General features: G+C 38.7%; 1 long non-coding RNA gene across 1 annotated transcript in view; it reads left to right on the top strand.

The window, feature by feature from the left end:
• Positions 1-11532: 11532 nt before the first annotated feature.
• Positions 11533-13154, top strand: part of LOC112405526 (uncharacterized) — a 33463-nt gene continuing 31841 nt past the window's right edge. The window contains exon 1 of the long non-coding RNA XR_003004351.1: positions 11533-11697. This is a non-coding gene — a long non-coding RNA (uncharacterized LOC112405526). The remainder of the gene's footprint in view (positions 11698-13154) is intronic.

Here is a 13154-nt window from a genome sequence, read left to right as displayed (position 1 = left end):
TCACCAGTCCTCAGCTGGTACCATTCTCTCTGGGAACTGGAGGAGAGCTGCTCCCCATGTGGCCTTCTCTGAAACCATAGGAGGGTGTTGCCTCATTATCACTGATAACAATCCCTCATTATCACATTATCACTGAGCAGTGATGATGAAAGTCCTGACTCTCCATTGTGCAGCCCCTGAACCATCTCAGGGTAGGGCTACCTTGTTACTACCTGGTGAGAATGTCACAGCTCCCAACTTGGCTTTTTTGCCACCACCCTGCAGGGTGTTAGGGTGCCTTGTTGCAGCTTGTTGAGGGTGGAAACCTAATTTCCCCCTGGCTTACAGTTGTTTTTCTTTTTCTTTCTTTTTATTTGTCTGTGGCATTTGCCTGAAGAAGAACAATTATCATGTAAAAGTATTCTGTCTTTCTAGGCTGCCTACTCTTGGTTCTTCAGCTAGAGAGAGCAGCCTCTTTTGGTGTCTTTGTTTTGTTTTGTTTTTGTCTCTGCCTGAGGGTTTCCAGGATTCTGGCTTCTTTGGAACCCAGTCTGGGGTATGTGAGACAAAAAGAAAACTCTGGAAATTCACCACCATGTTATTCCTTGGGCTCAAAGTTTTCATTTCTCCAACCTTGAGAGCCTCTTTATGCTTGTTTTACATATATTTCCAAGGTTTTTAGTTGTACTTAGCAGGAGGAATAGGGAAAACTATGTCTACTTCCTCTTTTGAAGCAGAAGTGGAATTCATTTTTAAAATGTAAACATGACCCTGGCATGCAGGATGGTAGTGGTGATGGATTTGTGGAAGGAAGCAAATCCTGAGGGAACTCTGCTTACTCTTCCTTCAGGTGATTTCTAGGACCATTTCTGGAGGTACTTGAATAAAGAGGCTGAAAGTTTAACTTAAGAATTTTCTTTAATAGATTCGAGAAGAAATAAGATCAACAAGAAAGTATCTCTTATTCTTTTTTTTCAAAGAAGCAAGTTAGAGGTGAGAGAATAGATAGAGGGAAAACCAGATTTATCTAGAATAAATGGTTATATTAGAGAAGTAATAGGAAAGAGATGTAATAATAGTTAGAAATTAAGGTTTAGGGTATTTATATAAATGGATTTAGAGGCTTCTATTTTGAGAACCCTGAGAAGAAGGAAATCTCATTCCTGCGAGGACAATATGAGTTTCAAAGAAGAGCTGTAGAAAAGGGTAAAACTTGCATAAAAGAAGTAATAAAAAATAAGCCACAGATATGAGAAATCATATTCTCCAAAATAAAGTTTTCCCCTTCTTCCCAACTTTATGCTGTCTTGAAATTCAATCTCAGTAATTTCCTACGACTATTGAAAGAGTATTTGTAAAACTCATTCCTCCAGCATTTCATGTTCTCTTTTGTTAATTAATTTAAATGAGGGTAGATGCATTCTGGAGGACAGAATTCTGAAATAAAGCATCATAAAAACCTGCTTTATAGCAGAGGGAGTTCAGCTCAGTGCTCTGTGGTGACCTAGATGGGGGGGTGGGGAGGTCCAAGAGGGAGGGGATGTATGTATACGTAGAGCTGATTCACTTCACTGTACAGCAGAAACTAGCACAACATTGTAAAGCAATTATACTTCAATCAAAAAAGAGATCCTTAAAACTCATTTATTAAGGAAGTAAATTATTGAAGTTATCTTCAATGTAGTTTACGTGCCAAAAATATTTGATCATATCCTTATCTTATCTATCCTAGCATGTACAAGTTGCTGTACTAGACTCCGTGATCCAAATTAAATTAACCACAAGGCCCTTTCCGTAAGGTGTTAGGCAGTAACTGAGACACCTTGAATTAGTTTCTGGAATTGGGTGGGATATTTATTATAAATAAGTACATCATGATTACACTAACCAGGGTACTCTACTATCCAAGTGTGATATTTTACAAAGGCAGTTGTACTGGAATATATACAAATTATCATGATTAATTCAATTATGAGCTAGACATTTCACTCTACCTTGTGGTGACATGACTATAACAAGAATTTCTACACAAGGGGCAACGTGGAAGTAGAAAGAACATGATAGATTGGGTGAAAATACTGGCTCTGAAACTAATTGGATTTATACAACTTATTTAATTTCTTTAAGCCTCAATCATTAATCCAATTTTGGAATCCTTAATCCTAATTGAATTCGGATTCTTAAAATTTAGATCCATTTGAGAACCAAAACCATTTACACACATACAGCTTACTATATACCTTTAGAAAATTGTACTGTTGAGCTATTTTCACTAGTACAACTTTACCATTCCAGGAAACTTTTACTCAAAAAGATAAAAGTTGCAAATAGCTGTATATATTTTTTTAGGAAAATCTCTTCATTCTGTTGAGCTATTTTCACTAGTACAACTTTACCATTCCAGGAAACTTTTACTCAAAAAGATAAAAGTTGCAAATAGCTGAATATATTTTTTTAGGAAAATCTCTTCATTCCTCCAAAAAGACATCTACATGAACATTAGACTGTCAACTTTTCCATAGCTACATTTTCCCCCCTAAAACTACTCTTTTCTCCTCCTTATTCTTAGAAACCCTTGCCTAAAAATCTCCACCTTGCTGTGTTCACCACATCTCCTCTGAGATGGTTAAGGGATAGAACCAGCCACTTCACAAAGCTCAGAAATTGTAGTACAGCTCTTCCTTGCTCTAATCTTGCTCTGTTCTTAACTTTATTTCAAGACCATCAAGGTGACACATGCAAGCTGTTGATACTTACGTTTTGATGCACACATACACACATGTGGAATGTTAAATAGACGTTCCCAAGATACAACTAAGTCCCAGGAAATGGTCTCTGCATCTGACAAAATCTTCTCCTTTCTAGATGATACTTTAATTGACTTGACCTTCCTTTCATGTCAGCAGATTTCTGAGCCACACAGGAGATTTTCTGATAGGAGACAGTCATACACAAGCTTTTTATTTGCTTCTTTTCAGCTGAAATATAAAATGCAATTTCTAGATTATACTACTCCAGAAACCAGTTGAAAATGGAAAAGTTTGTTTCATACATGGTTTTGTTTTTATAAACTAACTCATCCCTATGCCAAAGGTTCAACCTAATGGAAGTAATGCAACAGATTCAGAATGGCCCACATCCTCAGGACTATTTTTCCATGTATCCCAAAGAATAAAGAACCATCTTAACATTTTTAAGTCCCGCACATTCTGAAAGGAATGCATCCTGAATGCTCAGAGATGGTAGCTTTCAGCCCAGCCCTGAACCGTATAAGTCAGGTGCCCTAGGAGAGCTGCCACCTTGACCTGAGGAGGCTGAGTGTATTTATCCAGGTTCCCTCATGGGATGGGTTCTGCTCTGTAAGAGGCCAACCAGCACACAGCGTATTTAGAGGCAAGAATCAACAATCCCAATGTCCAAAACTTTCAAAAGAGGAAGGATATATTTCCCAACCTGCCAATGGACTTCTCGTCTCCCTCTGTGACATTAAACCAGCATTTCATGCCAAGGAGAGCATCTGAAGCAGATAATCCTCTTCATTGTTGCCTGGTGGAGGTGTGGTGCTTAAATATTCCAAGAACCATCCCTTTCAATTATTTCTAAGAATCCTGTAGTCTCTTGATGACCCATGGGGGTCACTGAATGAGCGTCTTTTGAATGACAAAACAGTTGATTGAAACCAGTGAATTGGTGTGTGAAGAACTGAATTTGAGATGTAATCACTGTTTTTAAGGCCTTTATTATGTGACAGTCATCCTATGGGGACTTTCACAGACGTGGTCTTAACTACCTTTATAAAGTGAGTACTGTTATTTTTATTTTGCATGTGAGAATGCTGAAGCTTAAAATGTTGTCTAAAGTAAAATGTTGGGACTTCGCTGGTGGCGCAGTGGTTGAGAATCCGCCTGCCAATGCAGGGGAGGCGGGTTCGAGCCCTGGTCCGGGAAGATCCCACATGCCGCAGAGCAGCTAGGCCTGTGCGCCACAACTACTGAGCCCACGTGCCACAACTACTGAAGCCCACGTGCCTACAGCCCATGCTCGGCAACAAGAGAAGCCACCGCAATGAGAAGCCCACGCACCGCAACGAAGAGTAACCCCCGCTCGCAGCAACTAGAGAAAGCCCCGCGCAGCAACAAAGACCCAACACAGCCATAAATAAATAAATAAATAAATAAATAAATAAATAAATAAATAAATAAATAAATAAATAAAATTTATAAAATACATGAATAAAATAAAATAAGATGTTGGCATACATGTTTAGTTGGGATTTGGAGCCATGGTTATATTTCATAATGAACGTTTCTGGGCTTCCCTGGTGGCGCAGTGGTTGAGAGTCCACCTGCCGATGCAGGGGACATGGGTTCGTGCCCCGGTCCGGGAAGATCCCACATGCCACTGAGTGGCTGGGCCTGTGAGCCATGGCCTCTGAGCCTGCGCATCTGGAGCCTGTGCTCCGCAGTGGGAGAGGCCACAACAGTGAGAGGCCCGCCTACCATAAAAAAAAAAAAGAACATTTCTTGTATAAATCACTTTGAGGATCATAGCATCATCGAAGGAAAATATGTCTAAGAAACAGATTTTGAAGACACAGAAGAATATGATATTTTATATCAGAAATCTCTGGCCTTGTAAAGTACAGGAAAATAAGTAGAGATGTTCAGTATGAATTTTTTTTTCTGAAATGAGATGCAACTAGTTTTATGCTCAGTTAAATCTTCCTGGTATTATATGTTAATTTTTGAGCATAAAAAGTTTTTTAAACTTCAGCATAGACAAATTTTAATGGTTAGAAACTGCTTTTAAATTTAGGACAACCTTTAAACAGCCTTCTCACATTAACATTATTGCAAGAAGTAAAGCCAAATGCAATGAAGAGGTTTTGCCCATCACCCCAAGGGTGGTGGCTCAGAGCAGACAGAGTCCAGACCGGACTGTTACAGCAGCAGTGCAGAAAGGGCAGAAGCAAACATTACTCTTTCCGACTAGTAATTCCTCCTCTTCTTTGAATTTTTGTCTGCGTAGACTCTCCCTTTCGCTAGAGACTTTGAAATCCGATGAAGAATGGCATGAGCAGGGTGCATTTCAGGTTACAAAGTTTGATTTTTCTAGTCTGTTGAATGTAGTGCCATGTAGATTTGATAACCGCTGAAATTAACCATCATTCAGTCGTCTCACTGGGTCCTCCGTTCTGTGTGTTCAGTGATGGGCTACCTTAGACTGGTTTCTGAACTTCTCTTACTTTTGACTGTTAGCTTTGGACATGTAAGAATATGAAAAGCTCCCATACATAAAGGAGGAATTAAGTGGTCTGTTTGCTTCCTTATGTTTCACTCTTACTCTCAGGGTTTAGAATATGGATTTGAGGCAAGGTCATTAGAACTTGGATCCTACCTCTGCTACATTTTAGCTCTGCTCACCTGGGCAAGTTATTTAAACTTCCTATATCTCAGTCTCCCTACTTACGAAATAGAGAGAATGATACCTACTTCATACAATTATTTTAAAAATTTAGAGTCAGGATAAGTAAAGCATTAAAACCATGCTGGGCACACAGTATTAGCTGTTCTTATTAAGGATGCCTGATCATCCTAATAACATGTCTGTGTGGGACTGAAGCATTTCAGTTCAAGCGTTGACGTGTTCATCATTGATGTGTTCGTGTGAAATATCAAAACGATTTCTCTTAGTCCAAAATTTTTCTTTATTAGCATTATATTCCATCAAAAGTTATAACCATAGTCTTAGAATACAATACTGAGCTCTTTCTTTTACCTTAGACACTGAGAAATCTTATATTTCAAAATATGTCTACACTTCTATGAGCGTTTCCTCCAAGTACTCTGCCAGCTTTGTGTAGAAATCAGGGAAAAATTACCATGAACTGTTAGAAATGATAATCAGGCAGGATTTTGTTGGGAAACAAAAGGTGGTATTTTTGTGGTGGTGTCAAGCTAGAATTTGAAGTCACCTTAGCTGTAAAACACACGTGGAGGAATTCTAGCAAATCTGCTGCCTTTGCTCTAACAGAAAGTGTTTGGTATCAGTAACCCACATCAGCTGGGGAGTGGTTAAAATACCAGGTAAATTCCCACAAAATGCTTTAATAACTCAGTTTCGTTTCTTTTTATGGCTGAGCAATATTCCATTGTATATATGTGCCACATCTTCTTTATCCATTCATCTGTTGATGGACACTTAGGTTGCTTCCATGTCTTGGCTATTGTAAATAGAGCTGTAATGAACATTGTGGTACATGACTCTTTTTGAATTATGGTTTTCTCAGGGTATATGCCCAGTAGTGGGATTGCTGAGTAGTATGGTAGTTCTACTTTTAGTTTTTTAAGGAAGCTCCATACTGTTCTGCATAGTGGCTGTATCAATTTACATTCTCACCAACAGTACAAGAGGGTTTCCTTTTGGTATACAGTCATTACCTTAAGACAGCACTGCAGGTTCAATTTCGGGTTAATCTCTTGCAGATGAGAAGCCCGCCGTATGTTTACAAGATTGAAGATGACAACTGATCTAAACATTGTCCTAAATTTGGAACAGGTGTTAGCAAATGTATGCTGGGAAATGTCAAAATCAGCCGCAGACTCATCAGTCCAGCCTCTCAGGTGTCCCTCAACCGGAACTAAGCACTGTGGTGCCAAACGCCGTCAGAAAAAAACCCATCTCACAAGGAGAGAGCCCCCAGCACGATGTGACTCCAGGGGTGTTTAAAGCCCCCTTGCTTATTTGCTTATTCAGCTTATCAATACCGAGAGTTCCAGTCTGAGAAAATCTTTTTTTTTTTTTTTTTAACATCTTTTTTGGAGGATAATTGCTTTACAATGGTGTGTTAGTTTCTGCTTTATAACAAAGTGAATCAGTTATACATATACATATGTTCCCATATCCCCTCCCTCTTGCGTTTCCCCCCCTCCCACCCTCCCTATCCCACCCCTCTAGGTGGTCACAAAGCACAGAGCTGATCTCCCTGTGCTATGCGGCTGCTTCCCACTAGCTATCTACCTTACGTTTGGTAGTGTATATATGTCCATGCCTCTCTCTCGCTTTGTCTCAGCTTACCCTTCCCCCCTCCCTGTGTCCTCAAGTCCATTCTCTAGTAGGTCTGTGTCTTTCCTCCTGTCTTACCTCTAGGCTCTTCATGACATTTTTCAGTTCCATGTGTTCTTTTAAACGTGTGTTCTGTTAAAAAAATAAAAAAGGCTGGTCCCAATCATGAGCATTATTAGCCTCCACAATGCCAAATCTACGGTACACATTTGGTCTTTATTTTTCCTGATCTCAGAAATATTTGACAAAACTGACCACTCCCTACTTTGATATTCCTTTCTTGTGCCTTCCGTGATACATCCCTCTCCTCTCTCTCCCTCTCTCCCTTTTTCTTTCACTGTTTCTCCCTCCTCTTTGGAGTCTCTGCTCAGTTTTCTTTATTAGCTCTATCCAATCAGTAAATATCAGATTTTGAAGACTGCTCACTCTTTTCTCTCTCTTTCTGTGATCTCATCCACTCTTGGCACTTGAATTACCACTTACCTGCTGATAACTCCTATCTTACCTAGGTTCGTCCAAAAGCAGAAGGAGGCAAACGTTTGTAGTTTATTTGAAAGTTATTCCAGGCTGTGGCAGAAACGCATGGGGCGCGCAAGACAGGGAAGGAGGAAAACCAGCAGAAAGATGCATTATCAAACTAACCACTTCTGCAGCGGCAACTGGTGCTGGATCCTTCTGAGGTCTTCTGAGCAGCCTTATAAAATGCAGCTCAGAATTGCCCATCCAGGGGAGAAGAAAAAGAAGTATTTATGCATCAGCTTCTATTTCCCATTGATCAAGGATGGCGTCACAGGAGTTAGCTCCCTCACATTCTAGGGGGTTCATATACGAGCCTCAGGCAGCCCTCAAGAGGTACAAGGCTAAGGCTGAGGAGAGGCATTATCGAATTAGACCTGGAAGTATCTGGTTGGAACTTGGATGAGAGGGGATAGCAGTGGTGGTTGTAGCAGCTTCGGTTAGAGTAAGAGGTGGGGTTGAAAGGATGTAATAGGATGTGTGAGATGGGCCTGATACAACTCCCAAGCATATTTCTTTATGACAGACTTTACTGACCTCTGGATTCATATAACCAACTGAACTCATGTTGTTTTCCATGAAATTCCTCCAAAGTTTCCCATCTTGGGAAATGGTACCTAGTTGCTCATGGCACAAAACTTAGTCATCATTCTTGAGGTTGCCCCCTCTTCAATTCTCCATCTGAATGGGTCCCCAGTTCCTCTTCATGATTTTCTCCCTTTCCACAGAGCCTCCTATAGTATAAACCATCATCATCTCTTACTTTGACTACAGGAATAGCTACTCCTCATTTGCTCTCGATTCCTTCAGATCTCTTTCTCCGCTGTGAACTGAAAGGATCATTTTTACATGAAAGTCTAAGCACATAATTCTCTTGTTAATTCCCTTTACTGACTTCTCATTGCTCTTAAGAAAGTCTGAACTCCTTAAAAGTGGCCTGAGTTGAGCCCTGCCCGTCTCTGCCCATCATCCTGCTGTAGTTCCCAATGGTCCAGCTGCACAGAGCTTTCCTTCATGTGTCAGGTGACACAAGCTCCCTCCTTCCTCTGTTCCTGAACACACTCCTGCAGTAAATACATCCTTTTCTGTGAGATATTTTGGAAAAAAGGCAGATTAATGGAGATGTTTGGAACTTAGAAAGATGGCATGAGTCAAACTCAGGGGACAGCCAGAGAGAGGTAAGTAGTTCAGAAAGAGGGAACTGAGGTCTGATTTAAACATTGACTACTTTACTGTTTTTAATCCAGGGCCTGTGCATCTGGGCATTCAGTATTTACTTAACAGTTATATCAGTTATACAGCACTTAGTTTGTGTAAACACTGTCCCAAGTGCTTTGAAACATTAATGAATTTACTTAATTACTGCTGTATTTCAAACAGAGCTCTGTTCCAGATTCTAGTTCTTTAATATTGTCATGCTTATTAGGCAAAATACTACGCTTCTTGGAAGTCTGTTGGTTTTATAGAATGAGTGGTTTAAACCTTGAGATTAAATTATTATACATTATGCACTTCTGGAAATACCTGACTTCAAAGCATTCATGCTTTTCCATTTATTTTTTCTTTAATTCATTCAATATTTGATGAGAATCATCTTTATGTTAGGAGCTTTGCTACCACTGGAATGTGCTTCCAAGACCTCAAATTCTCTGTCCAAACCTGACCTTTCTTCCCCTTGCTGGCGTTCCCTGCCACCTGTCTCTCCTTGTTTTGGATAAACCTCTTCACAGCTACCTAAATCCTCTTGCAATATAGGACACATTTAATCTATTCCAATTCCTTAACTTGAAACGAAAGACCCTTGACTATGCATGTATAGCCCAGACCATGGCCCTGGGAGCTCAGTTCTAATCCCCTTCCACACATCTCTAGCTCCAGCCATCCTGCCATTCCAGCAGGAGCATCTCACTAGGAGTGGCTTCTTCTCTCATTGCCCTGTTTTTGCATTTCCCCTGCCTTCTACTTGCAAAGTCCTTTAACCTTTGATTGACTTAGAGACTCCACTCATTCTTAAGCATCTAGATCAAATGTTGCATTTTATTAGGAAACTTATTTTGCAAAGATGGACACTGTCTCCTCTGAATCCTCGCATCACTTGGTGCATGTGTTTATTTTCCCAATTTTACTTGTTTGTAAACTCCTAGTTCAACTCTGAGCTTCTCAAGTTCATAAATCATATCTTCTCCATTTTTCTTTTATCAGCATTTTGGGAAGAGACTGTCATCATCAAAACAACAGAGATAAGATATCTAAGAATAAACACAAATTAAAGATATCCAGACATTATATGAAGAGAATTTTAATATTTCACTAAAGGATATGAAGTAAGCCTTAAATAAAAGGAAAGTCATACCCTGTATTTAGACAGAAAAACAGAATTCCTATTGGCAATTTTCCCCAAAATTAAACAATAAACTCAGTTATATCTCAATTAAACTAACAACAGATTTTTTTAACTTAGCAAAAATTCATGTAAAATAATCAGCATGTGAGAACATCTTGGGATAGTCTGATAAAGAAAAGTAATTAGCAGAAAGTCATTTTTATTGGTTTAAAAGTACTATGAAGCTACACTAAAGTAATTTGGTATAAGTTCATAAATAGATGAAGAAAATTGAAAGAAATTCAGAAACAGACACATAAACATAATCAAGATATTGGTGAAGAGGATATTTAAAATTGTTGAGCATCTGATAGATTATTCGGAAGGTTCTATTGGGCCATTTGGATAGCTCTTCTCAAAAAACTAAAGCTAAATCCCCACTGGAAGTTTTAGTCTAAAATAAATACCAGATATACAAGCATTTAAACTAAAAAGAGATATTCTAAAAAGACCAGAAGAAATAACCTTACTTTTTAAAAACTTTAGAATGGAAAAAACTCTTTCTAACTTAGAAATTGAGAAGGGAATGTCATAAGTTGGACCACATAAAAAAGTATAAATTTGGTATTACAAAAAAATTTCATGTTGCAAGAAAAATGACAACTATGGAAAATGTATGCAAAGTATAAAATCTATGCCAGACAAATGCCATATTTTCTTACTACACAAAGCGTTCTCACAATAGAAAAATGAATAAAAATGAAACATTTCACAGAAAAAAATAACAAATAGTGAATAGTTAGCCATATGGTAAAATGCTAAAATTAACACATAACTATACATGCAAATTTAAATAACAAGAAGACACCATTTTCCCCTATCTTATTGGAAACACTAGAATGTTTTATAATAGCCAGTGTTGGCTAGAATAAGTAAGTACTCTCAAATCATGTTGAAAGGCAATTTAAAAATACCAAGATTTCTTGTGATCCAGAATCCTACTCACAGGAATTTATCTAACAGTTTTACTTAAATGCAAAGATGTTCACTGATTTTCAGATCCAGAAACAACAAAATGTTCATCAAAAAGAGAAGTATTAGTAATATTCATACATTGTGCTATTTTTGCAATTGTGATTAGAAATGGTAGATTTAACTATTTAAATGGAAAGTTGACCAACATATCAGTTAATTAAAAAAATTGTAAAACACAGATGTTTGTGTAAATGAAAGAATCATTTACATGCAATAGTACATATATCTTTCCGGACATGAAGTCATGAAACCTAACACAGTTAAATCTGGGGAATAACAACTGAACCGGAGGGGAGATGGCAAGGGGACAGTATAACCTTCAACACTTCTGTATTATTGGAATCATTTTATAAACCTAACAAAAATTGTTTTCCATAGGTTTCTAAGTTTTTCCAAAAATGACAACTCTTCTTACCTCTGTCACTTAAGACTGAGAGAGTTATTCCGGAATAACTTTTTTATTCTAAGACACCATGTGTCTTCCCAGTAACTGATGGATCCAGAAATTGAAATATTCATGCTCCCTGATGGTGACAAGTCCCTTTTGGGGTTAATTTTTACATTTATACTTTGCTCTAACAGGAACGCTGAAATCTGCATGTGCGTGTCATAGCTAGGATGTTTTTGGCACAAGCAGAGGCTCTTGCTGCCGCCGTGAAGAAAGAACGGATGCCTATGACAAGGAGTGGCAGCTCGCTGGCGATGAACAACCTCACTTATTTTGGCATTGCGTACATCATACATTTTCTTAGTCCTCTGCTTTCTGCACAGCCTTCCAGGTTAGTAGAAAAATAGATTTTGCATTATTATTTTCTCTGTTGCTTCCTGATAAAATAAGAGGGATAGATATTGCCTTTCTACGTGCTCTAATTGCCAAACATGGGAGCTTGGCTCTCAATCATGTAACTACAGGTACAACTGCTTAGGTGAGTGACTCTTCTGATGACTACGTGTGGTTTTGTACCCAGTTCCAATGTGTGGTTTTTTTTTCCCGGCACCACCTAGCAATTCTCTGACACCAGCTTGGTGTCCTACAATTGAACTTAATTATGACGCCATCTACCCGGGGATAGCATCAGATCCACAGGACAACCCCTTTTTCAGACACCAGTGACAAGTACAGGTTGTCAACTGTGCTTCTGACCGACCAGCTATAGATCAGAGGTTCCCACAACCCCCCTCTGATGAATATTTGATTAATTGCTAGCATGGCTCACAGAACTCAGGGAGACGGTTTACCTACTAGATCACCAGTTTGTTATAAAAGGATATAACTCAGGATCAGCCAGAGGAAGGAGATGTGTAGCGCAAGGTGTGGGGAGGAATGCAGGGCTTCCATGCTCTCTGCACGCTGCTCTCCCCACATCTCTGCGCGTTCACCAACCCCAAAACTCTTCAAATCCCGTCCTGGGTTTTTATGGAGGCTTCATTACATAGGCATGATTGATTAAAACATTGGCCATTGGTGATTGAATTCAATCAGTGGGTGAGACTGAAAGTTTCAACCCTCTAATCACATTGTTAGCTCCATTGACAACCAGCCCCCAGCCTTAGGTGACCTAGATACTTTCCAAAAGTCACCTAATGAACATACACATGACACTTTATCTCTCTCATCACTCAGGAAATTTCGAGGGTTTTAAGAGCTGTGTGTCGGGAATGGGGTGAAGACCAAATTTGTATTTCTTATTATAAATCACAATATCACACCATGGTTGGTCAGATCTTTGGAAAGTTCGAAGGTAACAAATACAGATGAGAAAACAAAATAAAAAACATGGAGGGTTCCCTTCCTATTGTCCTTTTATTCTGTAGGAGCGCTGATATCCAGGATTTCTGCTGATGCCACTTATTAAGTCAAAAGTGTGGAACTCAGCTTGAAGCTTCTTCAGGAAAAAGAGTAGGGTAAATACTGATCACTTCTAGCCATGTTTTCTATTCTGAGTTCAACATCATTAACTAGATAAAAATTGTTCCCAAGTGGTGGTAGTTTTTAAAAAAACATGATAATTTCTTAAAGCTGAATGTAGTGTACCTATAGCCTTGTATGTGGTGATAACTCAAAAAAAAAAAAAAAAAGTTGCTGCCACACTTGTTTGTTACCTAAATCACAATAGAATGCAGAGGACAAATATTCCTCTAATCATAATATTCAGCATTTCTAATAAATTAGACATACAAAAATAGTAAAGAGCAAAAAGACACTATTTAAAAATAAAAATAGAAAAGTATTTAG

This window comes from Neophocaena asiaeorientalis, unplaced genomic scaffold (assembly GCF_003031525.2).
Source record: "Neophocaena asiaeorientalis asiaeorientalis breed wild unplaced genomic scaffold, Neophocaena_asiaeorientalis_V1.1 scaffold212, whole genome shotgun sequence".
NCBI classification, from domain to species: Eukaryota; Metazoa; Chordata; class Mammalia; order Artiodactyla; family Phocoenidae; genus Neophocaena; species Neophocaena asiaeorientalis.
Note: the sequence above shows the minus strand (reverse complement) of the source record. Positions and strands in the feature narration are given on the sequence as shown.